Here is a 13,589-nt window from a genome sequence, read left to right on the forward strand (position 1 = left end):
GGCCCCTTCTCTGATTGAGTTCGACACCCCTATTCTAGACATTAATAGAATCCTTAGCTTGATGGGGAAGCAAAGACACATCATGCCCACTAATCCCAAACTTCTTCTGACTTGGAGGTATGTCCCTGAGAATCCTCTGCCTACCTGAAATAAAACTGGTGTTATATGGGGGACCTCGTACTAGAAGTTAAATTATTTTGCAGACTATTGATGAGTGAAGTTGGAGAAGACTGGACTAAAAATTTGGTATGAATTGTTCAAAGAGAATTCTAATAAAATTATAGAGCCTTATAGTATATGTCTAAATTTGCCTTTTGAAATCTATCTAGAAATGAAGAGTGAAAAAGGAGGGGAGGATTAAGCCATGTGATTTGTAATATACTGGGCATGCTAGAGATGAAGCTCAGGCAGTTCAATGGGTCTTTTATGAGGACAATAGATACATAAGGTGAGGTCAACAATTCCCACCTTGCTCTGGTAAAACTTATGCTCAATTAGGTGAGGTAAGGGCTATGTCACATTTATAGAAAGTGTCACATTCACAGTATGAACCACAGTTTGTCTGACAAACTCTGAGGAGAAAATTCATGCGCTTTCAGACAGATTAACACTTGCAATGTGCTGTTTCTCTCTGGCTGCTTCTCTTTCCAACACTGTGAATCCATCCTGAATTGACTTTTAAGAATGCATGTGAAGTACATTGAACAGGTGAAAATGCATCCAATTTTCTGAAAAACATGGGCAGTAGAATTAGGTGTAGATAAAAAGAACATTTTGAAAGCCAATGGAACTAAGGTATACTAAAAATAAATGCTGGGATTTTGTTTTAGTGTGGGATTCTTTTTTTTTTTTTGCTAGACAAACAACTTGCAGATGCACAGATGCATCGTTGGATTATTCCTTCCAAACTGTGGAAGTGATCATTTACAATGCAGAGTAACTAATTTTCAAATGCCTAAATAATAGATCTTTAATCTCTGCAGCTATCATAAATAGATATATACTCCAAGTATTAATACTTAGTTTTAATATAATTATTGATATTTTTATTACAAAGCCAGTGTATGATTATGATAGTCAATTTGGATATTTGGAAATGTGTAATAAATAAATAATAAAAACTACAGAATTATTAAGTATACCCTGATTTTCTCTGAAAATAAATTTCACTTCCATTTAAAATGCTATGGAGACTGTAAGTGATGGAAGAATTTGCTCATGAAATAAATTATGTTTATACACTTAAAAAGTTTCATAGCTTTAAGGTAGCAATTAAGCTTTCTGAAAATTATCTAAGAAAATGTAAAAATATTGAAATATATTAAAATGTCCAAAATTATGCAACTGATAAAAAGTTAGTATCAATTAGAGAATAGAAGTATAAAAATGCAAATTCTGTACACAAAAATATGTGCAACTGTTATGAAAAATTATAAACAGTTCCTAATATGGTTGAATTTTTAAAATATGTAAAAGTACATGCAATATACACTTAAAAATAATTTTATGGAAAAATAACATTAAATCTTTGTGAATAATTTGAAAACTGGAGAAAATGATAATTTCCTAGTTAAATGTAAATTGCCAAAGACATCCTCCATGTATTTTTATTATTATTGCTGTTGTTGTCATATTTTAAAATATACTCCACCTTTTATACTTACCACCTTACATTTTCTACAGCATAGTTTTGCAATTTCTTTTAAAAGTAATCATTTATGTCATTATTATTAAATGTAAAAAAAGAAATAACGTGGTCTATATGTTCTTTGGTATTAAAATTAAAAATTATTTATTTTACAGAAACTCATAAAAGAGTGAAGGTAATTATATTAAGTGACTATGTAAATTCCAGTATTAAAAATAAATCAGTTCACCTAATGAATTTCAATAAGTTTCTAAATTCTTGTGAGACAAGATACTCATTTCCTTGTGTTTAAGGTTTATTACTCAATTGGCCTAATGAAATATCAATTTGCATTCCATTAGAAAACTTTTTATTCTTTTGTTTGCTTCATAAATAAGCAGGTTGAAAACTATGAATCCAAAAATGAACTTAGATTTAATACACAGAAGTTAATAAAAACATAAAGTTCCAACTCTTCTATTAAATTTTATATATTCTCTTTTAAATATAAAAATTAAATATATATAATATTTTAAATAAATCATTTTATGCATTTAAATAAGAACCTATACATTGTCTTATCTATGGCAACTACTGTTAAATCTTATTCATGTACATGGTTCAGCAATAAGTAAGATCCTGAGTTTTATAGCAAATACAAATTACCCACATTATATCGTAAATTGTTCATCACCCAAAAATAGAAAGATCTCATTTTGCATTGACAGTAAACATTGTCAATATTAAGATGACAGAGAGGTTAGAATTATCTGACAAAGTCTTAAAGGAAGCATCATGAATACATGATGTTCTATCTCTGTCAGTTGTTGCTATGCATGCATTTTGATATTTGTTATATATTCATTGAGAATTATATAACCTTTTTTTGCATTGTTAAGTATTCATCTTTGTATCTTCATTTTCAAAAGAATTTAAATTTTTGGGATGACGTTTCAAGTGTACAATTCTATAAAATGTCATCTGTATATTGCATTGTGTGCCCAGCACCAAAGTCAAGTCATCTTTTGCACCATATATTTGGACCATTAACCTTTACTACACCCCCAACCCTCTTTCTCTGATAACCACCATACTCTTTCCTGTGCCTGTGAGTTTTTGTTTATTTTTTCTTATTTATTTGTTTATTGCTTTCAGTTTTATATATTTTGCTTAGTGTAATATTCTCGAGATCCATCAGTGTTGTGGAAAATGGCAGTATTTCACTTTTGCTCCCATTGTATACATGGATCACATCTCCTTTATCCAATCCTCTGGTTTGTTTCTTGTCTTGGCCATCATGTGTCTTTTCATTCTTTTGGGCAGAATTTTACCTTTCAATATTTAAGAACTGTGCCCTTTGATTTCTTGTGATTTGTGGTTTTCAAGTATTTTTTTCATCTATAATTTATTTTTAATCATTCCAACTTTGTCTATTTTACCTACATTTGAAGTTATTTTCATGTTTTCTGTTTTTAACAGTTCTATTTTTATGGCATAATACATTGGAGTATTTTGCTCTTGTGTTCTTTCTTGTTTAAAATCACGTGTAAAATCGTTTAATTTTCAATTTTATATGAGTTTGTAAGATCTTTTTTCCAAGTCTTTCTTTTTGCCAAATTTTTAAATGTCTAATATTTTGTAATTCTTTTTTATTTCACATATTACCATTTTGTTAATATATTTAATATATTTAACTATACTTTAAAATTATTTAAAAATTTATTTTATAGCTGTGATTTTCTAATGTTACTTTTTTGTACAAATATTATTCTGTATGCATGAACCTACTAGAGACTTAGTTCCCGAATTCAGTGCACTTCTTATCTGCTGGTTTAATAGAAAATTAAAGTGCAACAACTTGTCACATAATAATAACAATCCTTTGCTCCATTCTTTGCAACTGGACAAACCAGGACCATATGGTCTTCTCTAATTTATTCATTATTTTAGTTCGGTCACACAAAAAAAAGTACTAATACCCATTTAAAAAATCCTTTCATTATAGCTGAATAATTAATTTCCATGGAAACATATACAGTATATAACCTTTGTAATATTTAACCACAAATAGAATATTATTGAACTATTTTAAAATACCAAAACTAAATACACAGTTAAGAATATTCATTTGAAAACATGTTGTCTTAGGTCAGAAGACAGTGGGTTGTTTGTTTGTTTGTTTGTTTTCCCTCACAACATTCCACTATGGAAAAGGAACAAAAAGAAACCCACACAAAATGACAAGTAATTAAATAGCTTAAAAATTAATCTGTTGGTTTACTAAAGATGTGTACGCTGCATTACTTTTATGCATTTTTAATTTTAATTTAATGTTTCTTTTGTCTTTATTGCTTGAAAATATTTTCTTTAGGGATCTTTTGTGCCTGCTAGAAAATGCTTACATTTTAGATTGTGGATGACTGAAAGCATTTCATTTTATTATATTAATTCCTTCCAGGTTTTCTGAACTTGTAAAACCTCTTTTCTTGAGAGTAGTTATTTTTATACAATTGTGTAGATTACAAGTATAGATAAGATATATATATATATATATATATATATATATATATATATTATATATATATATAAATAAATATTTTAGAAAATAATTTATTTCATTTTCTTCTTATCCCAAAATGCTGTAGAGTAGAAGAGGAAATTTAATAACATTATAACAATTGAAAAAATAAATTTTAAAATTATATACTTAAAAGGAAAATTAATATTAAGTATTACTAAAATATATCCTTTATGAATCAGAAAGGGAAATATAGATGTTCTCTTTCCCTCTACCTTTAGATATCCTATTCTCTAAAATCTTCAAATAGCCGAAGCCAGTTTAGCTCAGTGGTAGAGCATCGGTCTGCGTACTGGTTTCATTTCGGTCAAGTGCATGTACATTGGTTGCAGGCACATCCTCGGTAGGAGGTGTACAAGAGGCAGCTGGTCGATGTTTCTCTCTCATTGACGTTTCTAGCTCTCTATCTCTCTCCCTTCCTCTCTGTAAAAAAATCAATAAAATATATTTAAAAAATAAAATAAAATCTTCAAATATACCCAGTGATAAAATTTAACTCTGTAATATTGAAAATGTAACATTACATTATACAAATCAGGTGTAACATTGCTACTTTTTAAAAAGTAAGCATATCTTCTGTTTGGTGTTCAATGTTTTCTAATGTCATTCTTAATCTATTCCTATCATTAATTCATAAAATTTCACCTTTGCCACAAGACACTGCAATTATTGCAGTTCCTTGAATTAATCAGCATCATTAATGATCTAGAAAAGTCACCTTTTAAAAAAATGTCTTCAATTACTGCTTATATTTCTCATCTGGCTTAATTTAATTCCCAGTGCTCACTTATTCGATTTATTAAAAGGGTTAGGGGGCAATGTTTGATACTTACCACCAATCACAAAAAGGAGATACAGCCCTAACCAGTTTGGCTCAGTGGATAGCGAGTGAGCCTGCAGAGTGAGGAGTCCCAGGTTCGATTCTGGATCAAGGGCATGTACCTTGATTGCAGGCACATCCCCAATAGGGAGTGTGCAGGAGTCAGCTGATCCATGTTTCTCTCTCATCTATGCTTCTAACTCTCTATCCCTCTCCCTTCCTCTCTGTAAAAATCAATAAATATATTTTTAAAAAAGAGGAGATACACATTTTAATTATTTGGAAATGATTTAAAACTAAGATACTTTCCCCTGGAAATTTCTGAGGTTGATCACTATTTGGGCCAATTAAGCAGAGACAGGGTTGAATTATATACAAACATCTTTGCCAATCCTGCTGGCAGTATGGAAGAGCAGCAGGTCATCCACAAAAATCAGCTGTGTACCCCAACATAAGCCAGCTGCTTATATTGGGTAGAAAGACAAAGATTTTTGGGAAAAGTAGGAATTACAGATATAGGAAAGTAGACATGGGATCATCATTACAGTTACAAGTCATAAGGACAGGAGGGTGGAGGGTCACAGATGATGGGTGCCTCTGGGCACCTCAGGATAAGATTACAGGTAATATGGGCTGGGGGTTGTAAAGAACAGGTGCCTCTGGGACTAAATTGTTTCAGCCCTGAGATTGCAAATTTTTCCATAAGGATAGGTGGTTCTCGGGACAGGAGGATGGACTGTTGGCATTCCGATGTGAGCTCCCATGTCTCAGGGCGTATGACTCTCAGCCAGGTTAGATTGTGCTTTCTCTAATCAGAACAGACTCATCATGTTTAACAGACCATGATTAATATTTCTTATCATTGTACCTGGTCCCCAATATTGCCTTTCTGCCCCTAACAGAAAAAAGTATTAAGTCACCTGTAGAATTAAGTAAAGTGAGGCAGACAAAGTTTAAGTGATTTATTCTGTTGTATTCTTCTAATAATTACAATGTGGACAATTACACCTGTAGTATATTGCTGGTAGATTTTTACTGAATTGACTTTGTAAGACTTTCTTCTCACAACTGGTTAGTTCACTAACTTTTTAAAAATGTATTTCAATAAACATATTCCCCACAATTAGCTCATTGTTCATATTTTTGACCCCTTAAGGAAAATAATACATTATAACATGTTTAATAAAAGTAGGAAACAGTATATTGTTTTTAATCTTTTACATGTTTTATCTATCTATCATGTATCTATCATCTCATCATCATTGTAATTATCATTAATGTAAAATCTACTAAAGTTAAATAAAGCTGAGATAGAAATTTCCAGTATCTCAATGGTTGGACATGGGTAGATAACTCCGGATATAGCTACTGAAACAGGTAGGGAAATTAGAGTCATTGTAATTCAAGGTTGATTAAGTTCTTGGTTATTATTATTGTTATATACCTGAGGCCTGGTACACGAATTCAGGGTCCCTTGCCTGTCTGCTGAATGGGGCTGATTGGAGCCATCTCTCACAGGCAAATTGGGATTGGCTGGCAGGGGAAGGGACTGTGGGAGGTTGGCCAGTCAGGGGGAGGGACCATGGACATTGGCTATGGGAGTGCACTGACCACCAGGGGGCAGCTCCTTCATTGAGCGTCTGGCCCCTGGTGGTCAGTGCACATTATAGTAACCAGGCAACTAGTCATTTATTCACTTAGTCTTTTATATTCTATATAAGAAGAGGGTAATATGAAAATCAACTGAACAGCAGAATGACCAGTCTGCTATAGCAGCAGTGATGGTGGGAGCCTCTCCTGCTTCTGCGACAGTCAGACATCCCCCAAGGGCTCCTAGACTTCGAAAAGGTGCAGGCCTGGCTAAGGGACCCCATCCACCCCCAAGTGCACAAACGTCATGCACCGGGCCTCTAGTATATAAATAATGTGCATATATAAGTAAGCAGGCCATCATTTGCTCTATATGATAATTTTAAATTTATTAATTGTCAATGAATAATACTTTCACAAAGACCTGCAAATGTATCTACAAATGTGGGAACAATTTTTATTTTTATTTTTTGTCATAACATTCCTTTAAATGGGTGGTTGGGGGAACAGAATGCTTTTTATTTAAACATACACCTCTGGATGTCAGAGCCTATTACAGATATAACATGTGTTAGAATTTGTAACTAATAATGAGTAGATCCTGATAGCCAGTCTTTCCCTCACACTGAAATAATTTCTATACTAATAACTTCCAGACCGTAGTAAATACATATGGCAAAAGTCTTCCATGTTGTAACATGCCCTGCATCAAAAGTAGAGACCATCTCGATCTGTTATATGTAATCATGTCTGCATGAGATAATGGCTGTCCCTCTTCATCTGATATCTAATGTTTATTCTTCCTTATTTTTCTCTGCAGTGCCTGTACCTCTTTATTTTCTCTGTTTTTAACTTACGTTACATTATTTCCCTTGTATGTGTTGTTTCTTGTTGCAGCATAAATGCGTATTTTGATGGTTATCACAGTATCACATTTTCATGGAAATCTATCCTAATGGGAGTGTTAAGAACATTAAAATGTAGAGTGTTAACTTTTATGCTTTGATTTCTGCAAGCTTATTTATAACATTTATTTATTTTATGTAAGTGGTTTCCCTTTTATTCTTTGATTGGATCATGTTGCTCTTCATTTCAAAATGTTCCATAGTAATTTGCAAATTGCATTTCATTCCATTTGTAGTCACCTTTCCTTCTCCTTTCCTGCAGCTATGTTTGAATCCTCTGTTAAATCTTGATAATTTACCTCAAATAGGAAAATATTTTTCTTTTATTGGTCTTTATCCATCAATTTTATTTTCTTGCCATATTTTTTTATATCTCAAATGCTTTTTACCTTCTTTCTCATGAATGCCAGTCATTGAAAATTTTTATTTATGCTTGACTCATGGCCTCAGAGGTAACGAGGAAGCATTATCTCAGCTATTTATAATAATTTATGGGTGGCAAACATAGCCTAAAATGATGCAATGAGACGCACCTACAATACCTCCCTGCCCCTTTAGTGGAGATGGATACTGATACTGGCTCTTATTAGTGAACAGAATATAGTCACTCCCAGGATCATTTACATTATATAAACTTCTATTTTAGAAGCCTGGAGGGATAAGATTTCTTCTTAAACAATAAAAAGTGAGCCGCTATGTTGTGAGGTGGCTTGTGAGAGGGCTAGACAGATGTCTGAAATTTGCAAGTTAACTTCAAGATCTAAACCAATTTATGTTTCCATCATATGTATAGTTCTCAAAAACAAGTGATATTTAAAATTTTGGTTGAATGTGTTAATAAATTATTGACTTTAATCATTAATTTAAACCTTTTCCTTGCCCCCAACTTCTAGAATTTTGACACCTATACACACTCTCATCTCTCTACTATTCTAAAAAAATTGAGATGTTAGATGTATAAACAACAGTGTTTTATACTTTGAGTTTCCATTTTGTATGAAAATGTATTTATAAATACTATTCTATAGTAATAATATATAATAGTATGAGTATAATTATTTAGAAAAGGTAAACACATTTTTTTTTTTTACTTGTAAAATTTTTGTGTTCTTGTAGTTTTAAGAGTTTGGAAAAATATATATTATCTCACTAATAAAATTTAAATAAAAGTTAATATTGCTTGATCTTAGATTGGAAAGCAGCATGCAGGCAGATTTTTATTATGACGCTATAGGCCAGATGTACAAAGATTCATGCAAGAATGGGCCTTCCTTCCCCTGGCTGCTAGCACCACCTTTGATCTGGCCAGAACTGCCTTTTCACTCTGGCCTGGAACCGCTTTTCCACCTTCCTACACTGCACAGAGGCCTGGAGTGGCTGGGATGCTGAGGAATACCTGCATCCTGCCCCCTCCTCTCAGTGCGTGCATATACAAACTAACCCTCCAGCTTTGTTGGGTTAATTTGCATTCTCACTCCGGATTGGCTGGTAGGTGTTGTGAAGATACCATCAATTTGCATTTTACTCTTTATTAGTGTAGATAAGAAAGCAAAAAGAGAAAGAACTCATTACTCCTTTTGGATTAAAACATAGCTTAACTACATTTCCCAGTATCTAATTTTATTTATTTTTTATTTTTTAAAAATAGATTTTATTGATTTTTTACAGAGAGGAAGAGAGAGGGGTAGAGAGTTAGAAACACTGATGAGAGAGAACAATCTATCAGTTGACTCTTGCAGAACCCTTACTGGGGATGTGCCTGCAAGCAAGGTACATGCCCTTGACAGGAATCGAACCCGAGACCTTTCAGTCCACAGGCTGACACTCTATCCACTGAGCCAAACCGGTTTCAGCACAGTATCTAATTTTAAATTTATACTTGTAGAAGATAGTTTAATGACAGGTCAGTTATCATCCAATCTATGTTCCTGCCAGTATAAAATTAAAGAACCTCGTTTGCAAGCATAGGTGAATAGATCAAGTGTTTCCTTGATGTGATATTGGAAATGTATATAAGTAAATACAAAGTGCATACAAATATGATTCTAATAAAATATTGTACAGTGTGAAATTATAATAAATTTCTATATTTAATTTTTTATGATAATTAAATGTTTTATATTCAGGAATGTTGTATCTTTTTCTTTAAATTCATTATTTTGAATTTCTGTTAATCAATTTAATGGCATTGTTATAACTGATGGATTTTTTTGTTTTTAATATATTTTATTGATTTTCCACAGGGAGAGGGATAGACAGCTAGAAACGTCGATGAGAGAGAAACATCGACCAGCTGCCTCTTGGGGATGTGGCTGCCTACTGGGGATGTGGCTGCAACCAATATACATGCCCTTGACCAGAATCGAACCCGGGACCTTTCAGTCCACAGACCAACGCTCTATCCACTGAGCCAAACCAGTTTCAGCTAACTGATGGATTTTTTTTTTTAAATATTGGACATTTACTCTTCATTTATGTAATACTACCTACTTTTTAAAAATGAAATGCTAGATGCAATTTAGGACATGAAATTTTAAAAATGCAATTGAAAGGCAGAAAGTGATAGTCTAGTGAAAGGCCCCAGTGGTAATATAACAGCTGAAACTACCAGCAATTTTGGCTCTAGTTGAGCTGGATGTATCATCCCATAAGAAAAATTATTTTGTGAGAGTCTACACTCTGAGAGCCCAAAGATAAGCCTCGGTAACTATATTTTTCAATGTATAGCTGTTACTATTAAGATGACCTTTCTGAAAATAAATTTGACTAGTCTACTCTATGGAAGTCCTATTGCTCCATTACTTTTTAATGTACAACAACCTTCAATCACCCTATTCAAAAACTTTTAATAAAAGTGTCTTAGCATGTCCAATAAATATTAATTTCCAAAATTATCCGAGACTGTGTGCTGCTGGGCTCTTCATAACATTGCTAGATTTCATCTTAAAATACAATCTCTTTTTAACCTCTGTAGAATAACATGTCATTTTGAGCTACATCGCTAGACTTCATAAATGAGACTAAAGCAGTATTGGGAAATGTTTCCTAATAAGAAAGACTTCTATAAGGACGATTTTCAGTGTTCAACAGGAGAAGCCTGCTCAGGAATCCATACATCAAATTAGCACGGTCATGCTTTTAGCCTGTTTTCCAGAGCATTCCTAGGGAAGTGAGAGAACAGAGGCCTTTCTGGGGCTGCCAGGATAGCCTCCAACAGACCTGTCTGCTCTAACTTGCACTGAACTGATAAAAGGTAAACTTAGAAGAGAAAATTTTCCATCTACAGTATGGAAAAAATACCTGTTTTCACTGAACAACTTCTTTCTTGTTTACCTCCTTCCTTTGTAAATGAAGACACATTTCCATTTAATAGAAAGTTTGAAGACAGAGGGAATTATATTTTTCCATAAATATTACCTGGAAAGAAGTGAATATATTCTTAAATAGAAGCTTGAAAGAATTACAATGCTTTGGGGCAGGATGCTAGTTTATTTTCTGATATATGTACGCTAAGATTTTGTTGCATGCTACAAGATAAATTTAAACAACAGTAAGCGTGTTTTTATAGGGAGCTCTCACTCTGGGCCAGGATTCTTGTCCAACCATTCATGTTTAGCTTAGCCAGGTAGCTTCTTTTGGCCAATGGAATGAATGGCATTGCATGAAATGGGAACTACGGCTTTAAATGAACTCATCTAGTTTGGCTTGCTTCTTGCCCTCTGATAAATCTTCAAAACAACTGAAGGCATAATAATGGTCCCCCCCAAATTTCAGGAGTTGCTCCTTATACATGGATTTGCTTATCTATGGTCAACCACAGTCCAAATCTATTCAGTAGACACCACATAGTCATACAAAGTGAGGATATCCTGTAGCTTGTATTGAATCCTCAGGAGTAACGTTTCCTGACCCCACACCTAATAACAGAGGCTTATGACAATCATTTTCCAGGAAAGATATTTTGAATGAATATGATAGAATTTTTCTCTCCACATTTCCAACTAAAAAATTAAATATATTTATACTTAACTAGAATGAAGAGTAGACTCTAGTTTAATAATGACTAAATTATCTTATAATTTTGTGCTTAGTTTTAGTGCTTAAATTTAAAAGTGTTTTAAAATACTGAGTGAAATTGCTATTATTTAAATTTATTATATCAAAGGCTACTCCACAGATAATCTCTATTTGTAGATGTGTTAAATTGAAAAGAACATAAATTATAGATTAGACTTTTTAATTTGTATAATACTCTAATTTAAAAACAGAATTGCCCAGCCTGTGTTGCTCAGCAGTTGAGTGTTGACCCAGGAACCAGGAGGTCATGATTTGATTCCAGGGGTGGGTACATGCCTGGGTTGCAGGCTCTGTCCCCAATAGGGGGCATGCAGGACACATTCAAAAGATGATGTTTCTCTCTCATCTCATTGATGTTTCTGTCTCTCTATTGCTCTCCCTTCTCTCTAAAAGTCAATAAAAACATATTAAAAACAAATAAACAGCATTGATTTGATGACAATTAACTTCACCTCTATGGTCTTCCTCCTCTAAAACATTAACCCCAGTCTAACCATGAGATAAAGTTAGACAAACCCAAATTGAAGGACATTCTATAAAATGCCACACCAGTTTCCTTCAAAATTGTCAAGATCATCAAGAATAAGAAAGAGTCAGAAAAAAAATAACCACAGACCAGATGAGACTAATGAACCATGATTCCTCAATGTAGAGTGTTATCCTGGTTCAGATCCTGAACCAGAAAAAGTACAGAAGGTGGAACGACACCCGATTAAACTGTGGAGGTTAGTTAATAAGTGTGCCAGTTGTTTTCTTAGTTCTGACCAATGTACTGCATTGATGTAAAAAGTTAACAGGGGAAACTAGGTGTGGTGTATTTGGGGCCTCTCTCTCTCTTTGTATGCAACTTCTCTCTTCACCTAACATTAGTACTTTAAAATAATGTTTATTTGCTTAAAATATGCCATACAGAAAAAGGTCAAAAGATTATACAAATGAAGTCATAAACAAAATAGCCATTTCAAATAATTGATTTAAAAATATTCTTAATCCTTTTGTAGGATAGAAATTTAGAGCATAGTGACATTTATGAGAAAGGCCAAGGAAAATAATGACTTTTTTTTTTTTTTCCTAAGTAGACTCGAGAGAGGGCTATTGGAATACACAAAATTCACAATCAAACTTTAGACGTCTTAAAAGTACGGCTGTATCTATAATAATAAAAAAAGCCTTCCGTCTCTCCTTTTAGAGATGCTACAAATTAAATGAAACTAATGACCAGAAGACAATATGAATATCTATTCTAAATGTCATTTTCAAGGAATTCACTTTTGTTCAATGAAAGCAAACTAGCTTATGATTTTAAAAGACAATGTAAAACAAGTACATATATCCTAATCTCATATAGAAAAAATAGCATCTCACTTGGAACATTCTGACATAATAGTATAGTTGCATTTGCAGCAGAAGAAAATATATTTCCTTCCCAGGAGAAATCATTATCTAACCTCTCAAAAGATGGAGGAAGAACAGAGGTATCTTTCTCACACTTGGAAAGAAGCAACAAATACCTGGCAATAACTGGGTTTGCACTCAATTTGTCATAACGGGGCAGCCATGGCAACCACTATTGATGACAAAATATAGGGGGGCGGGAAGGAGGATAAGGTCTTTGACTAGTGGTCCAAATTTATTGTAGTTCAACCCTGTAGTTCTAGAGAAGGTAGAAATACACTGACTTTTCTTTCCCTCCCATCAATTTGTGAAAATGAGCTCTAATATTATATCGATATGTCACTCACTCCCCTGCAGGGATTATTCAGGTCTCACAGGAAAGAATATTGGTGTAAATTAGTTTAAAATGACTCTGCCTCTGTGTAGTAGGAAGACATTAAAGCAAGTAAACGATCTTTTCACTCGGTTGGGAACCCCTGGTAAAAAATTGTGAATTAACCTAATGGGAGAGAAAAACTCACAACTGTGATAAATGGTGCTCCTGGAAGGGCTCAGTAACCCAGGCACAGTGACCCTTCGTCGACCTAGGCAGTGGGT

Source organism: Pipistrellus kuhlii, unplaced genomic scaffold (assembly GCF_014108245.1).
Source record: "Pipistrellus kuhlii isolate mPipKuh1 unplaced genomic scaffold, mPipKuh1.p scaffold_m20_p_4, whole genome shotgun sequence".
In the NCBI taxonomy this organism is placed as follows: domain Eukaryota; kingdom Metazoa; phylum Chordata; class Mammalia; order Chiroptera; family Vespertilionidae; genus Pipistrellus; species Pipistrellus kuhlii.